The sequence below is a fragment of the Pipistrellus hanaki genome (assembly GCF_964339955.1).
Source record: "Pipistrellus hanaki genome assembly, chromosome: 7".
In the NCBI taxonomy this organism is placed as follows: domain Eukaryota; kingdom Metazoa; phylum Chordata; class Mammalia; order Chiroptera; family Vespertilionidae; genus Pipistrellus; species Pipistrellus hanaki.
The window spans coordinates 56527172-56542633 of record NC_140509.1 but is presented as its reverse complement, the minus strand read 5'-3'; the positions used below and the strand labels follow the sequence as shown (position 1 = coordinate 56542633).

At 40.0% G+C, this 15462-nt stretch overlaps 1 protein-coding gene across 7 annotated transcripts in view; it reads left to right on the top strand.

Moving 5' to 3' along the window:
• FYN (FYN proto-oncogene, Src family tyrosine kinase) overlaps window positions 1-15462 on the top strand; it is a 206617-nt gene that overhangs the window by 59628 nt on the left and 131527 nt on the right. Inside the window, exon 3 of one of the 7 annotated variants that reach the window (XM_084889883.1) lies at window positions 15146-15215. The exons of the other annotated variants lie outside the window; for them this stretch is intronic. The gene's annotated coding sequence lies outside the window, so the exon portion shown is untranslated. The remainder of the gene's footprint in view (window positions 1-15145; window positions 15216-15462) is intronic. 7 annotated transcript variants of the gene reach the window in all.

Sequence of the window (15462 nt, the reverse complement as noted above, 5' to 3'; positions counted from 1 at the left end):
CTGGAATAAGAGTTTGAATGACTTTGACAGGGAACAGAAATTAATTAAAATGAATGGATCCATACTGATATATTTGTATATGGTACTATCGTTTGATATATTTGTATATGGTACTATTGTTTACTGACTCTCTTTGAGAATGTTATTTTTTCTGTATTAAATCTTGATGAGCTATAAGCCTTTGTGAAGACCGAATCTCCAGGGATGATGGTGGCAATCTACCTGGATGTAGGGGATGAGAAAGGAGAGATGAGACAAGACTCATTCTGAGTGTCTGGGCCTGGGAGGATATCTGCGCCTCTGACTAAAATGAGCAAACTGAGAGGCGCAATTTGGGCAGAAAATGATCAAACATAGCCAAGACTCATTGTTAAACTCTTGAGAACAAGGGAGTTTAATTTGGTGGTGAACTTTACAAGAACACTTTTGTCGCCTGGTGAGTTTGAGACCCAGAATCCTGGTAGGGAGTTGCGGGGTGATCCGAGAGGGACAGAGTTAGGCAAGAGAGGGAGCTGGTAGGTGAAAGGTAAAAGCAAGGGCAGAAAGTAACTGACAAGGGAAAAATGAATATCAAATTATATTTGTAAAGCAGGGAGCTGCCACAATGCTACGATTTAGAGAAACAGGAGCATGATAGCATGAGATCATGTTTTGTACTGTTTATTTGCAGTTTGTTGAGTTTTATATCCCTCAGGAAATAGCTGTGGCTCAGATACAGACAGCTCTGGGAGACGAGGCACATGACAGTAACATCAGGGAAAACTAGTCATCGGTGGCCGCAGCCAGGCAAAAGATCAAGTACTCGGAACCATGATGAACCCGGGCTCCTCAGATAGGCCATGGTCTGGGCTCCTTTTTCGGGAGGCCTGTGGGCATTGAACAATACAGACCCTAGGCTGGCCATGCATCTTGTAAATGAGTGGTACAGCATCCAACAAACATAATTACAAACTGTCACCACCACTGAAAACACAACTCAAAGCTCATCCCCAGTATAGGGTTGCCTACAGGATAAGTTTCCAGTTGTGAGCATGTGAAGCACAAAGTTTATTCTTGTATTATTTATTCATTATAATATTACTTATTTGTATTACAACTGTAAATCTACTTTTGCCCACCCCTGAATATGGCGCCTTTTTAAAGGGTTTGCAACATTAAAGCCATAATTAGCTTGATCGGGTCAAGCCAGCCGCTCTCATGCCTGAGATAGTTAGAATGCTTTGCATGTTGGGTGGGTGCTGTTGCTGTCCTCAGAGCCCCCCTGAATTAAGATTGAACCAAGAATTGCAAGGAGGAAAGTAACAGATGTATGTCTTATTCCAGCGTTCTGTCTCTTCTCTCAGCCCTCCATCTTGCTCTCACTCTGTGCATGATTATTTTGGGAAAAGTACTACAATACCAAAATATGTAGCTTATTTTTGAGTTGATGAACCTGTGCATTGGCATGGCATGAGATAAATTTCACCAAATTTCTGTAATTCAGATAAATGGCATCCAGAGGAGGCAGCTTGTCAGTCATTAGCTCATATGTGCTCTCTCTGCCATTCTCATGGTTGGCTGATTCTTCAGAATACATGTGCATAGATGTAACGTTTGTTGGCTCTGACTCCTGCTTTCAGAGGCTGGCCAGATTCGCAGCCCAGCACTCTTGTAAGCAGACAGTGCTTCTCTTGGTTGAATCCAAAGAGAGACACTTTGTCATTTGTTTATAGGGAATGCTTGTATTTTCTCTTGGATTGAAAAGGAAAATTACCAGAAACCATTTGTTATTCATATAAGCTGTCCACTTTTAAAGTCAACTCAGCTTTCAAAACAGCAGTGTTTCTTTGCCAGATAAGTTGAGGTCTTTGTGCATGGAGCTGACAGATGGAGTCCATTGCTGGTGAATGCACTTGGATGCACACAGCCCAGGAGAGCATCCTTGGGCTATTGGGGTTGGCCAGAAAGTAAACAAGGCTGGGTTCAGAAGGGTCCTGGACAGAGAAAGTCAAAATAGTGCACTATCATGCATTCACATTCTTTCTTCAGTGTATGGGTACCAAGGCATTGATTACAAGTGTTTTAAAACGATGTGCCTCGTGTCCCGTCTGTGTTGGGCATGTTAATAGAGAAGTAAGTGACAAAAAAAAAAAAAAAAAAAAAAAAAAGAGAACTTCTAGCACAACAATATTTGAAAAATCAACAGTAAAGTAATTGTCTTAAATATTATCCTCTCGCTGAAACCGGTTTGGCTCAGTAGTAGAATGTTGGTCTGCAGACTGAAAGGTCCCAGGTTCGATTCTGGTCAAGGGCATGTACCTGAGTTGCAGGCACATCTCCAGTAGTGAGTGTGCAAGAGGCAGCTGATCGATGATTCTCTCTCATAGAGGTTTCTACCCTGTTTCCCCGAAAATAAGACAGTGTCTTATGTTAATTTTTGCTCCCAAAGATGCACTAAAGGTCTTATTTTCAGGGGATGTCTTATTTTTCCATGAAGAAGAATATGGTACACATTTATTGTTAAATGAAAAGAAAGGAAATTTATTACCTGTATATGGTACGGTAGTACAATAGTTGTCAACACAAACCAGACAAACTGTAAATCCTACAGCATCAAGAATTTACTCATTTATTCAATGACAATCATGTCATCATCTTCTGGAACATCATCATAACAATCCAATTCCTGAATTTCCTGGTGAATTTCTTGTGACTCCATTTCTTTCAGAATCAGTGGACCAAATCTCTCATGTTTAGCCTAGGGGGGCCTTATTTTCGGGGGATGCCTTATATTTCACTCAGAAGGAAACCTGTAAGTAGGTGTTATTTTCAGAGGATGTCTTATTTTCGGGGAAACACGGTAGCTCTCTATATCTCTCCCTTCCTCTCTGTAAAAAATCAATAAAATATATTAAAAATATATATATTATCCTCTCTATACCTTGAGTGGTTGGGATAAAAATTTTAAGAATAAGATTCTTCTCAACCAAATTGAAACTTTATGGCTATTATTTCTCTAAAACCAAATAATACAAAAATATAAAACGTGAAAAATTTCCAAATCTCACCTATACTATCTTTCTAAACACCTACATAGGTATATACACAGGTAGACATACATACAACTTTATGCAAATGAGATTGTACTCTATACACCAGTCTGAATCTGTTTCAATCACTTAATGAAATGAGAATTAGCTCTTTTCTATATTTTTAAAAATAACTTTACATCAGAAATATTAATGCCAACATAAAATTCAATTGTATACCTGTATCTTTTTAATTTATTCATTGTATACCATTCATTCACCAGATATTTCTATTTAGACCTACATATATTCAATAGTAGACACTATGCTAAATTGTGGAGATACAGCTGCAAACTCCCCTGTCAGTGGATATTGAGATCAATACTGTTTTTACCTTATAAGCAGTATTGCATTGAGCAGCTGATATTGCAATATGTATCTTTATATACTTAATTTCTCCTTAAAATAAGTCCCTAGGAGGAGAATTGGCTGGTCAGTGAGTTTGCACATTTTGAAATTTGATCCATATTTAATACCTAACCACTCTCTAGAATAGTAAAAATTTTCAATTAGGCCACTTTTTCAGTATTCTGGTAATGCTTCTCAATTGGTTATTATCTTTGTCCAAGTTATAGGTGAAAAATCATGCTCAACTATCTTGACTTAGATTTCTTTGAAGTCGAGGCTTCGATATCATCTGGAGTACCATTTTCTTTTTTTTAATATATTTATTGATTTTTTTACAGAGAGGAAGGGAGAGGGATAGAGAGTTAGAAACATCGATGAGAGAGAGACATCAATCAGCTGCCTCCTGCACACCCCCTACTGGGGATGTGCCCGCAACCAAGGTACATGCCCTTGACCGGAATCGAACCTGGGACCTTTCAGTCTGCAGGCCAACGCTCTATCCACTGAGCCAAACCGGTTTCAGCAGTACCATTTTCTTTGAGACTTAATTTTATCCCTCTCAAAAGGGAAGACTTTTTTTTTTTTTTAACTTTCTTCTTTAGGGTCAGGTGAGATTCAATGAGGGGTTATCTGTTATAGATAACTGAGAGGAAGTTGTATAAATATGATTGGTGCTTTAAGCCTAGTGTGTTGGTTTTATCATAAGATTTTATTAAATTCCTTTTATTTTCAAATAAATAAATACCATAAATTTTGAAAATATAAAAAGAAATCATAGAGGCATGTAAGGAGTATATAACAAAAATCTTAAACATAAATGCCTACAGTCATATCTCCTTTGTTTAGCTCTTCACCTGGCTATGGAACATTTTAATTTATTTTTAAGGTGTGTTTTTTCTGGCCACAAATGAAATTCAGTTGTAATAGAATGATTATGAGACAGATACATCTGAGTTCAAGTCCCTACCCCTCAAATATAAGTTGCCTTGGTCTCCACTTCCACATATGCAGAGGTAATAATGCTGTCTACCTCCTGGAGCAGTGAGGATTCTGTGAGAAAATAAAAGTGTCCTGCATACTGCCTGTTATGTAATATGTGCTCAATAAATACAAAATTTATTATTGTAGGAAGCTAATTAGCAAAATTAGAAACACTAAGAAAAGGTTATAACTTCTTTCTGAAATTCTACCACTTTGTCTTTGGTTTGGGGATTATTTTATTCTATTATTTTTTCCACCAGATACATATTTTAGCATACTAAAACTGTACAACATGTTAAATTACAGCAAATGGGAGCACTTAATTATTCAACAATGAGAGAGTAGTTACTCAGATTTATTTTTTATACTGGTTTAATGGAGAATTTTGTTAGGTGTTAATGTTTATTTATAATAAATTTTTTATTAGAATGAACAGTAGGTTTAATTGAAAGACATTTTGGACAATTAAAACCATAAATTTTCAGTTCCTTCTAATCCAGTGTGCAAGTCTGCTTCTTATGCAAATGAAAACAACATGGTGGTTTTCTCTGTTATTTGATAAGGTGTTTAAACAGTTTACAGACTGCAGGAGGCACAGCTCTGGCCACACTGCTTCCGTTCCCAGACAGCAAGGTGACCTTGTGCTGACCAAACGTGGACTGAGTCATTCCCAATTTTCTAAGTTTCGTTCCGAGATAGTTGTGTTACTGAATAGTATCGAAGTCAACTTTATTAAATTCTGTTTAGGGCAGGCCAATTCTTCAAAGAAGACTCATAGTAAATCTTTTTAAAGCTCATACATACATACATACAGATAGACACACATGAAAACTGTGAACTCGCCAATTTACCTACCTTGCATGTTGAGATTGTCCAGGAATTACGTGTCATATATTTTCTTAGAGTGGGGAACTCAGATATTCTCAGCACTCCTCCTATATTTAGCAGTCAAATCCTGGCTTATATTTCTGCCATCTAGGATTTGAGTGCATTCATTTTAGTTCAAAAAATTGTCTCTATTTTATTGCCACTTTTCTTATTAAAAAAAAAAGTTGGAACTGTTTTTGAAGGCTCAAACCAAATAGATATTTTTAAATATTTATTTTTTTTAGCATACATCTTTGAGTATATTTTTGTCACTGAGTGAAATTCATAATTTGGGTTTCTGTTTTCTTAATTTAATTCTTCACATAGTACACATTTTTATGTACTATGTATATTCAGTTTTGCATAAAGATTTTATATACTATGTATACACATATTTTTGCATGAAATTTTTTCCATTTTGGGTTCTTAATTATTTTCAACCTTTAGTTTATTTTATTTTTATTTTTATTTTATATTTTATTGATTTTTGTACAGAGTGGAAGGGAGAGAGATAGAGAGTTCGAAACATCAATGAGAGAGAGTCATCGATCAGCTGCCTCTTGCACACCCCCTACTGGGGATATGCCCGCAACCAAGGTACATGCCCTTGACCGGAATCGAACCCGAGGCCCTTCAGTCCCCAAGCCGACGCTCTATCCATTGAGCCAAACTGGTCCCGGCTCAACCTTTAGTTTAAAGGGAAAATCAAAATTTACCTGCATTAAATTCATAGTTCTAGGAGGGTATATGTTTGCCCTTCTCCTGGAAATTCCAAAAGCTTGCAGTGAAAAATAATATTTTCATGTTTCAGTTTTACTTTGTTTTGTTTTATCTTTAGAGTTTGGGCAATGGAACATGGCTGTGTCATTATCCTTCCCACTTTTGTCTTTAGAAACAAAACTTAATTCATAAAACCAAATTCATTTCTGAAAGCTTACGCAATAGTTAGGTTTTGTTTTCTCCCCATCATTTTAACCTGTTTATAAAGTGTTTAATAAGAATAGGGTTGAATAGGGTTGAAAAACATTGTTGGAGTGCCATATTTCCCCTTAGTTTTTAAACTCCTGCAGAGCCAACATTGTGCTTTCTCTTTACCTTTAGCATAAATCAAAATGGCACTGAGGCACTCTCATGTTGTGATGTGATGAGAAGTGAAGGTTTGCTAGTGCTGCTTCCAGGTCAGCCTGCACGCTCTCCTTCAGCTCAGAGAAGAAGGACTATCCGTCTCCCTCAAGTGTCTTGGCACCTCTGTGCTTTCACATAGCAAGCGTGGCAGAGCTGCTGTGGGAACTTAGAAGTATCCAGGTCTCCCTTCCCATCCCCAACCCATGTTCCAGCTTCACTAACACCTCTTTGACGACACTCAGGCTTCCATGCAAATTCCATTATCACACAGTGAAGATCTCTGTAACAGCTAACGTTCATATACTAAGTAAGACCTTTACTGTTTTAACTGACACTTCCTGACATTCTGCGAGATAGGTAGTATTATCTCCATTCTGTAGATGAGAAAATGGAGACCTAGAGAGGAAAGATAGCTGATTCAAGACCTGCTGTTACATTATGGTGTAGGGGTTTGTCTGAGTCCACAGCACTATCTCTGACCACTGCACTTATGACCTCTTCTTTCTTCCAAACAAATTCTGATAGAGTCAAAATTCAGCATCCTGAAACATAGTTTGTAAATGGATTTACTAACACAGTGTGATTATTCTTTCAAAGTTGCATTTCACAAACCAGGTGGTTAGCTCATGATGTTTTAGAGTTTTCTGACATTGGTGGCTCTCTGGGCGTGTATATATCTATGTAAAGTTGCTACTAACTAGGTTTTGGGAAAAGTTCTTCCAGGTTAAGTGAGGAGGCTCCTTGAACTCTTTCAAATCACTAAACTTTAGATAATCACAAATGTAAAATTTTAAATATTGTGAACTGTTTAATATTGAAAACACAAATAATTTCCAAAAACCACAATTGAATTTGTGCTTTCAACATTAAATTGCTTGCAAAATATTTTTTGCTTTTGGAATATAATTGTACTTGAAGGCAATTATCCCAGGATTTAGAACATACTATATGCTCAGTAAATAGTTGTTCATGAATTAATTAATTACATTATTTACATAATTTTAAGAAACTTAAAAAAAAAAAAGAGAGAGAGAGCAATGAGCAATCTCAATGAGTGTATGAGGACAACAGTCATATGTAATGAATACCCAATACTTTATAGAGGGCATGACCAGCTCCATAAAAACATTTAGTATAATTATAATAACTTTTAGCTAAAAAAACTTCATATTTTAGATATGAGTTAATACCACTCTGAAGAAGATGAGTGACACAAGCCTCATTTATAGATGAAGAATTTGTGGCTGAGACTGCTAAAGTGTAACTAACTGAAGATTGAATAACTTCAGTGATAGGAGACTTGTCTCCAGCCCCATTCTGTGCCCGTGACCTGCTCTTTGACCTTTGAAAAGCTGTGTGGCCTCCTACTGTCCAGCACTCCCCACCCCCAATAAAAAGCATTTAAATTTAATTACCCACTTAAAAGGAAATGTAATAATTGAGCTGTGTAAGCATATTTGGTTCTTAAGTATACAACTAAAGTATTTCCAGCCATTTGGCCCCAAATGGTTTTTTCTCTTCACAGCTCCATAAAGTGCACACTAAGCAGATGGTGCAGACAAGCACATGGTTTATTTACAGCCAGTACAGTAGACGGAGGCTTATGTGTTGAGCCCTCTTCTGCCCGCTCCATGGGAGCCATTAACACACCCATTTAGGTGAAAGAGTCTCAGGGTTCTGTTGTGGGCATTTCTGTTTGCTCCCCTGAAGCATCACCATCTGCCCTGCCTCCTCTCCCAGGCCCTGGCACCCACCCCTCCTACCCAGTCAGTCACGGCCTGTTCTTCAAAATTCCCTTTGTTCGCTTAGATACAGTGCTGAGAACAGCTGCTCTCTGCTTTTCACTAAAACCAGTTCAACTCTAAGCCTATTGACTTCTAGCCAAGGCTGCTCCTGGTCCAACTTCAGTCCCAGAGAGTTTCACAGGCATGTTTGAGCACCTTCCACACCTCAAGTTGGGACTTGGGTGCAGAGGTCTTGGGACATGATCCCTGGGAACTGACACATATGTTTCTTCCTTTGTGCTCTAGTTTCAAGGCTATAACACCTGTGATGCCTGGAAAGCCAGCAGGTATCAGGCCGTAGGCTTCATGCATCAGATGGACCAAACTCCAGCCTCTACTTTCTGCACCACTCACCAAGGAATTGCATTTTCTTATTTCTTTCTCAAATGTTCTCCCTTGGTGAATAATATGCATTATGTATTTACTAGAGGCCTGATGTACGAAGATTTGTGCAAGAATGGGCCTTTCTTCCCCTGGCTGCTGTTGCCGCCTTCGCTCTGGGAGCCACCTTTCCACCTTCCCATGCTACCCAGCGGCTCAGAGCAGCTGGAGTGGCATGGAACGCCTGCGTTGTCACCATGGCAACAACACAAGTGAACCCCCTGCCCCCCCTCCACTCAGCACCTGTGTATGCAAATTAACCCACCAACTTTGTTGGGTTAATTTACATATTCACTCCTGATTGGCTAGTGGGCATCGTGAAGATATGGTCAATGAGCATGTTACTCTTTTATTAGTGTAGATAGAGCAGTTATTCAGAAATGTTTTACCCAAAATCTCTTTTGGGAAGCAGAAGGTTTTATGGATACCTAGTCCAGCTATTTCTGCTTATTACTCCCCCAAATTAAAAAAAAAAGGCATTGCTGTCATTTTAGCAACCCACAACTTAACTGGTAATCGCATCCCCATTTTTTAATTTCCAACTCCTAGCAGAATTATTTGATTGTTTTAATGTTTCTTTTTAAGCCAAACCAGACAATTTGTAGGTACCTAGCCAGCATATAGGGGTGGCCCTCCTTTGGGTCAGTTGTGCACTCCTGTCCAATCATATGTTGCTAGATAAGTTCTGGTCACATGGCTTGTTGCTGAGCTGTTGGCAGGACAGATTCCAAGCAAAGGGAACAGACACCTAAAAACATGTATAATACAGATATGATTTGGAAGACCCTAAAACATAAATACATATTTTGCCCTTTCTCCCCAAATAAGTCTCTTTGTGAAACTGGAGTCTCAGAAGCATCTTGACCCATTTTGTCTAATGTTTGTTATAATACTTACATTTATAGGTTCAAATCCTGTGTTGTACAAATCTTCTACCCCTAAAATCAGCTAATCTCTTATGGCATGTTTAAAACCATTCCATTTGAATATAAACTTTAGGACTCGAGTAAAATTAAACTCTGTTTACTTCCTATAATTCTAGCAACTAAGTAAAAATATTTCACATACCGTATAAAATAGCATGCCTCTACCTCATGAGGCTAAAATGAGAATTAGCAAATTCTGACTGCTCGCCCAACTAGCAAGGGCAGAAGGCTGACGACTCTGTGTTTGCCGCGTACATCAGCTGCTGTGGGGCAAGGTCTGCTCCCTGTGCCAGACAACTCTGATTATTCTTTTGAAAACACACTTTTATTCATTGATGGGCAGTTGCTTACCAGTGTATCATATAATTATATAGAGAATGGAGAACAATAGATACATTGTAGGTATATTTTTAAAACAAGTAAACAACAGACAGCGCATAGGAAAAGGGCCCGGCCCCAGAAAGAGGTCTGCTCATATGTGGCATTTAGCAAAACAAGCGTAAGGAAGGAAGGGCTCAGAAGCACAGAAGGCTTTGTTTCAAACACGTCTTTCTGGAATGGGCTGGGCAGCATTTGTCTCCAGCTCTGCCCACTGGGTGGGTTAAGGGGGTGGGGATATAGGGAGCAGGGACATGCAGGTGTGCGTAGAAGTGGGTGCAAGTGAGGGCAACCAAGCACTCAGCTTCCTCACTGGCATGTTTGTAAGAAGAAAGCAGGCACCATACCTTGGTTGATGTCGAGTTTCCTGAGGCCTTGACTCGAATGGAACATGAACACAAGTGTAAATTTTTCAAGAGGATAGAATTTGGGGTGACTTGAGATGAAAGAGGGCTGAACTGAAATGTCTAAGAGATTTACAGTTCATGTAGGAGGCGACTGTTGACAGTGTTTTCCCAGATCAGTACACAGACTATGCAGTATTTCTACCAGGCTGACATGAAAAGGGTGCATGTACCGTGACAGATTGCCTTTGTAATTTATTCTGCCTGGATGGCCCTGAACACTCTCCGTGAAGGGCTCCTGTAAAGGTTTTTCTCTCCACATCTCGGTGACTGCCAACCGCCCCCTCGTTAGACCTGATGAAAGGACAGCATTTAGCTTATCCTCCCCGCACTTCATTATTTATATTCTCCCAGGTTTTCATCCTACATAGTATAGTGTATATAAATCTTTAAGCCTTAATTTTAATAATGTATCACAGGCAGCTCTGTTATTCTATGAACAAGATAGGATTCAGATTAGAAAGCAATTGGACTAAATTGTTTTTATACTCTTTGCGCTGCCACTTTCAGAAGAGGTACTACCTTCAATGAAAAATTCTTTATTTACAAGGCAATAAAATCCGTCATTATTGCCCATTTGAAAGCGATTGGAACTAAAACCCAGGTTTCTCTGACTAGTGAGGTATACTTAGCATTAGATCAATGCTTTCCAAACTTTAATCATTTGTAAGTGCCACCATATCTAAGTGCCACCTATATTGTTTGCATATTTCCCTACAATTGATTTTTTTGTTGTTCTAAACCGAATTTGTTTTTTTATAGAAACTTTATATGACCTCCTCAAGTAGTAAACCAGTATCACTTGGTATAAATACACGAGAGTCATTACAACATATAAGTAAAAAGAAGAGTGTTACCACACTCTCAGAGATGCCCTCGCCTGGAATAGACTCCAGCCCAAGGCTGCCCCTCTCTGATGAAGGAGGGTGTCAGCAAGTGTTAAAGAGAGGCCTTTTGCAGACATGTGACATCCAGCTGAGTGATGTTTGAGGGGCTTGAGAAGTATTGAGAAGGAGTAAGATGCTCATTTTATAATTCCACCTTGTGTGTCTGAAATCACCTGGGGCATCCGTGGAGGCCCACACCGCCGCCCCGCGTGGACAGCCAGCGTGGTCGACCAGAGAGCCCAGGAATGGGTGGACTTTGGAATGGGTGGACTCGGAGACAGACGGTAGAGTTAAAAGTCGGTTATTGGACACCCACTGCAGGTGACCATAGAGTAGAGCATGGTGATCAAACATAATGCCTCCTGAGAATTTCTCAAATGTAGTGGAACTAACAGTAGCTGGTGGAAGTTGAAAGATGGAATAAATCCATCCCTCACCCCATTTGTTTCAGGCCACCTGACGGCACATTGTGCATTTGCTTGTCTGCTAATATGGAGGAAAAACCTAATTGGAAAATCAAGTATTTTATCAAGAAAAAGTAAAGGTCACTTCTGCTGTAAGGCTGTGAGTGCATGCAATTAAAGCTAAATGTTTTTTCCAATTTAAAAATATGAGATATTTTTTATGTGGTATAGTTATTTTTGCTTCTTTTAGAAAAAATATAGTGACAGGGCATTTCACTAAACCTGATGACCGCTTAGCAGTAGCCCTATTGAGTTTAACATAAAAGACTGCAGGCTAAAGTAAAATGCCGTGTTTTTTCATGGAATTGGTGTTCAGTAAGTATTTAATAAGTACATTGGTGAGTTTGTTTTTGAAAGACTTCCTTGGTAAAGTTGTAACCTTTCTGTAGTTACCTGTTCCACTAGCTGCTTTCAAGAGTGGGCGTGGCAGGCGCTTCATCATTTGCATGTGGAATGCTGCTGTCTGTAGTGAAGGTGAAGGCTTGACCCTCCCTGGTATAGTTTCTTTAGAGATATTGTACCAGTCCTCTGGCTCCAAATACTCTTCACCCTTCTTTGTTTTGCTCTGATCCCAGAAACCTGAATTCGGTGCTCTGCCACTGTGGCCCCCTTCTTTCTCTGGTTTCTAGGCAGATTCACCAAGGGGATGGCCCACAGATTGGAGGGAGAGACAGTGAGATTAGGATACTGTTCCCTCCGGGGTCTCTCAGACTGGCCGTGACTCTTAAGTGATGGTCACCGCTTCTGTCAGGCAGTGATACCCAACAGCACTCTGTCCCAGAGTCAGGTATCCATCCTTTACCTCCCTCTGTCAGGCCTTGGGGCAGGAAGAATCTGCCCTACCCATATCCCCCTCATTATTAGCCCGGAGGACCGCACTTAGCCTTGTGGTTTTTCTGTGTCCTGCCCACCTCTCTGCAAATATAATTGGTGTGCACTTTTTCCTGCTGGTACCTTGACTGATAAAAGGTGCATATGCAGGTTTCTTTGCAACACAACAAAGCTGACTGGTTCCAGACGGACTGACTTCTGACTTCAGCTGTAATAGCAATGTGTTCTATACCAGTCTGCTTCCTAAATTTAGGGGTGCTTCAAGATAATCTGGGGAGATTGTGAAAATGCAGGTTCCTGGGCCCCACCTCTCTACCTACTGACTTAGAGGTACAGAGGACAGTTCTAAGGCCCTTGCAATGACTGATCTTTTGTAATTCATTAAACACAGAATATAATTTATACTATCCCAAGCCCAGATAGCCTTCTGAACAGATAACTAGTTAAAGGACATTGGACCCCTACCTTTTGTGCCATGATTTATTGTTACCTGGGGGATGAGTGAGCGAATGGGTGAAATACTTAAGATTTTAAATAAGAATTCTCCTAAAAGTCCTATATAATAAGAGAGAATTTTCTAATTATCCATTACGCTGTGAGGCGTAATGACCAACCACATGACTGGATCACGGATTTGCAGGAGGGTGGGGCAGTGAACTACAAGAGGTGGCAGAGAGCTACAGGAGGGGGCAAGGCAGCAAGCTATGAGGCGGGAGGAGGAAGGAAGGGAGGGAGGGGGCGGGGGAGTTACAGGAGGGCAGAGCAGTGGGCGGAGAGCTACAGGGGGGCAGCAGAGAGCTACTGGCACACGGATTCGTGTGCAGAGCTACAATATAATGAGTTAAAACTAATCTGAAATAGGTAATAACTGGTCTTTCAACTCCTTGTTAACTTATGCATTATTGGGAGTGACCAGATGCCTCCTGACTCACTATGCAAGATTTGGAAGAGAAGAGATGGTTCACTGTCATCCAGGAAGGAAGCCCAGTGTCTGATAATTTGATAATTTGCCATAGAGTTCCTCATTATCATCTATTAAGAAAAAAGTTCTTGTTGACTAGCAAAGTGTAACTCAAGATATGAAATGTAATTACCCTGTTTTCCCGAAAATAAGACAGTGTCTTATATTAATTTTTGCTCCCAAAGATGCACTACGTCTTATTTTTCAGGGGATGTCTTATTTTTCCATGAAGAAGTTGTCAACACAAACCAGACAAACTGAATCCTACAGTATCAAGAATCCTACAGTATCAAGAATTTACTCATTTATTCAGTGATAATCATGTCATCATCTTCAGGAACATCATAACAATCCAATTCCTGAATTTCCTGGTGAATTTCTTGTGACTCCATTTCTTTCAGAATCAGTGGACCAAATCTCTCATGTTTAGCCTGGGGAGGGCCTTATTTTCGGGGATGCCTTATATTTCACTCAGAAGGAAACCTGTAAGTAGGTCTTATTTTTGGAGGATGTCTTATTTTCGGGGAAACACAGTATCTAAATACTGGCACTGTTTTTCCTGCCAAAAACAGTTATAAATAATTCCTATTCTATATAATAAAGAGCTAATATGCTCATTAGACCAGACAGTGGAATGACCTTCTGGAACGACCTTCCAGAATGACCAGTGGGCAGGGGGTGGGGCCTAGGGGCTGCAAGGGCTAAGCCCCTTGCACAAATTTTGTGCATCGGGCCTCTAGTGCTAAAATGAATGGCTTTAGCAAGCCCCTGTTATAAGCCCATAAAATATTTAGTCCATCCCTGCCAGTGACCACAGTCTGTAAAAATAACAGTATTCCAGTCTCCCAAGGGGAAAGTGAAATCAGTGCTCAAAGACTTGAATGAAACAGGGTATGGTAGACAGTGGGCATGAGATCAAATTCTACTTGGACCAAGAGGCCCATTTCTCGAGGACTACATAAATTGTAAAGTTCTTGGGACGTGATTCTCAGAGGGTGTTACTCTCTGTGCTCCCCCTGGCTCCCACCAAAACTCTGTTATTATCTTAAAAAATTCACATTTCTGATCTCACGGTAGTTACAAGATATAAAGATAATTGGAAGGTATATTCTGCTGAGTCAGTAGAGTATACCCCAGGGGCCTCCAGCTACCCTGCAATGGCTGTTGCAAAATTACAAAACAGAATTTCTCAATCTGCAATTAATAGTAATTCATCTCACCTTGGATAGTGAGCCAGAACATGTGGCCATTTTGTCTTCCCAAAAGGTTGAGTGAGGGTCACTGATGAGGGCTAAATTGTTTAAAAAGGAGAGTAAATGACCTCTTATATAACATCTTGCCATTTTATTCATTTTAAGCCTTTTTTCTTTCAATGCTTTGGTGAAGTGCTTTTAGCTGAAGGGACAGTGAACATTAAGATAAAGGGTCATCTTGGATAGATGTCCTTCCCAGGAGGGCAGAGTTGGGCCGGAGGGGAATCCAGTTGTGACCCAGTTGGAAGTGCCTGAGTAATCCTGATTAAAGTGTGTCCCACCATCTCAAAGCAACCTCTCTCCTCCTCCTGGTTCACTTTCAGAACCATCTAGACTGGTCTGCCCTGAAAAGATAGAAGTGGTTCTTAATGGTCCCTAGAGATACTTTGCCCAGCATTCAGGATTTAGGGGGTACAAGCTTATGCAATTGTTTTTCATCTCTGAACAAAAGGTGCTCAATAGTTCAGTCTGGCCTTGTGTTTTCCAGTCTAAATCAACATGCTGGAGCTGGGGGACCCTCGGAACTTCACTGTTTCAGAGTGATGACCAGTTCACAGGTAGACACCTACTTCCTACTCCACCCGTGCCACTTCCTCCTTTCACTTGCCCCTTTTCCATGAGTCTTCTGCTACTGTGGGAGCTGATGTTGTGGGCGAAGAAGAAGATGAAAGGAAAAGCAGAAACACTTTAGAGAAACTGTCATGAGAGCCAGCTCCTACCCCCCACCCCCACAATGCTTTTCTTTCACACACAGCCTACTTGTTTTTCACTTCAATTTTTTAGTGGCCTACAATTCGGTCATTT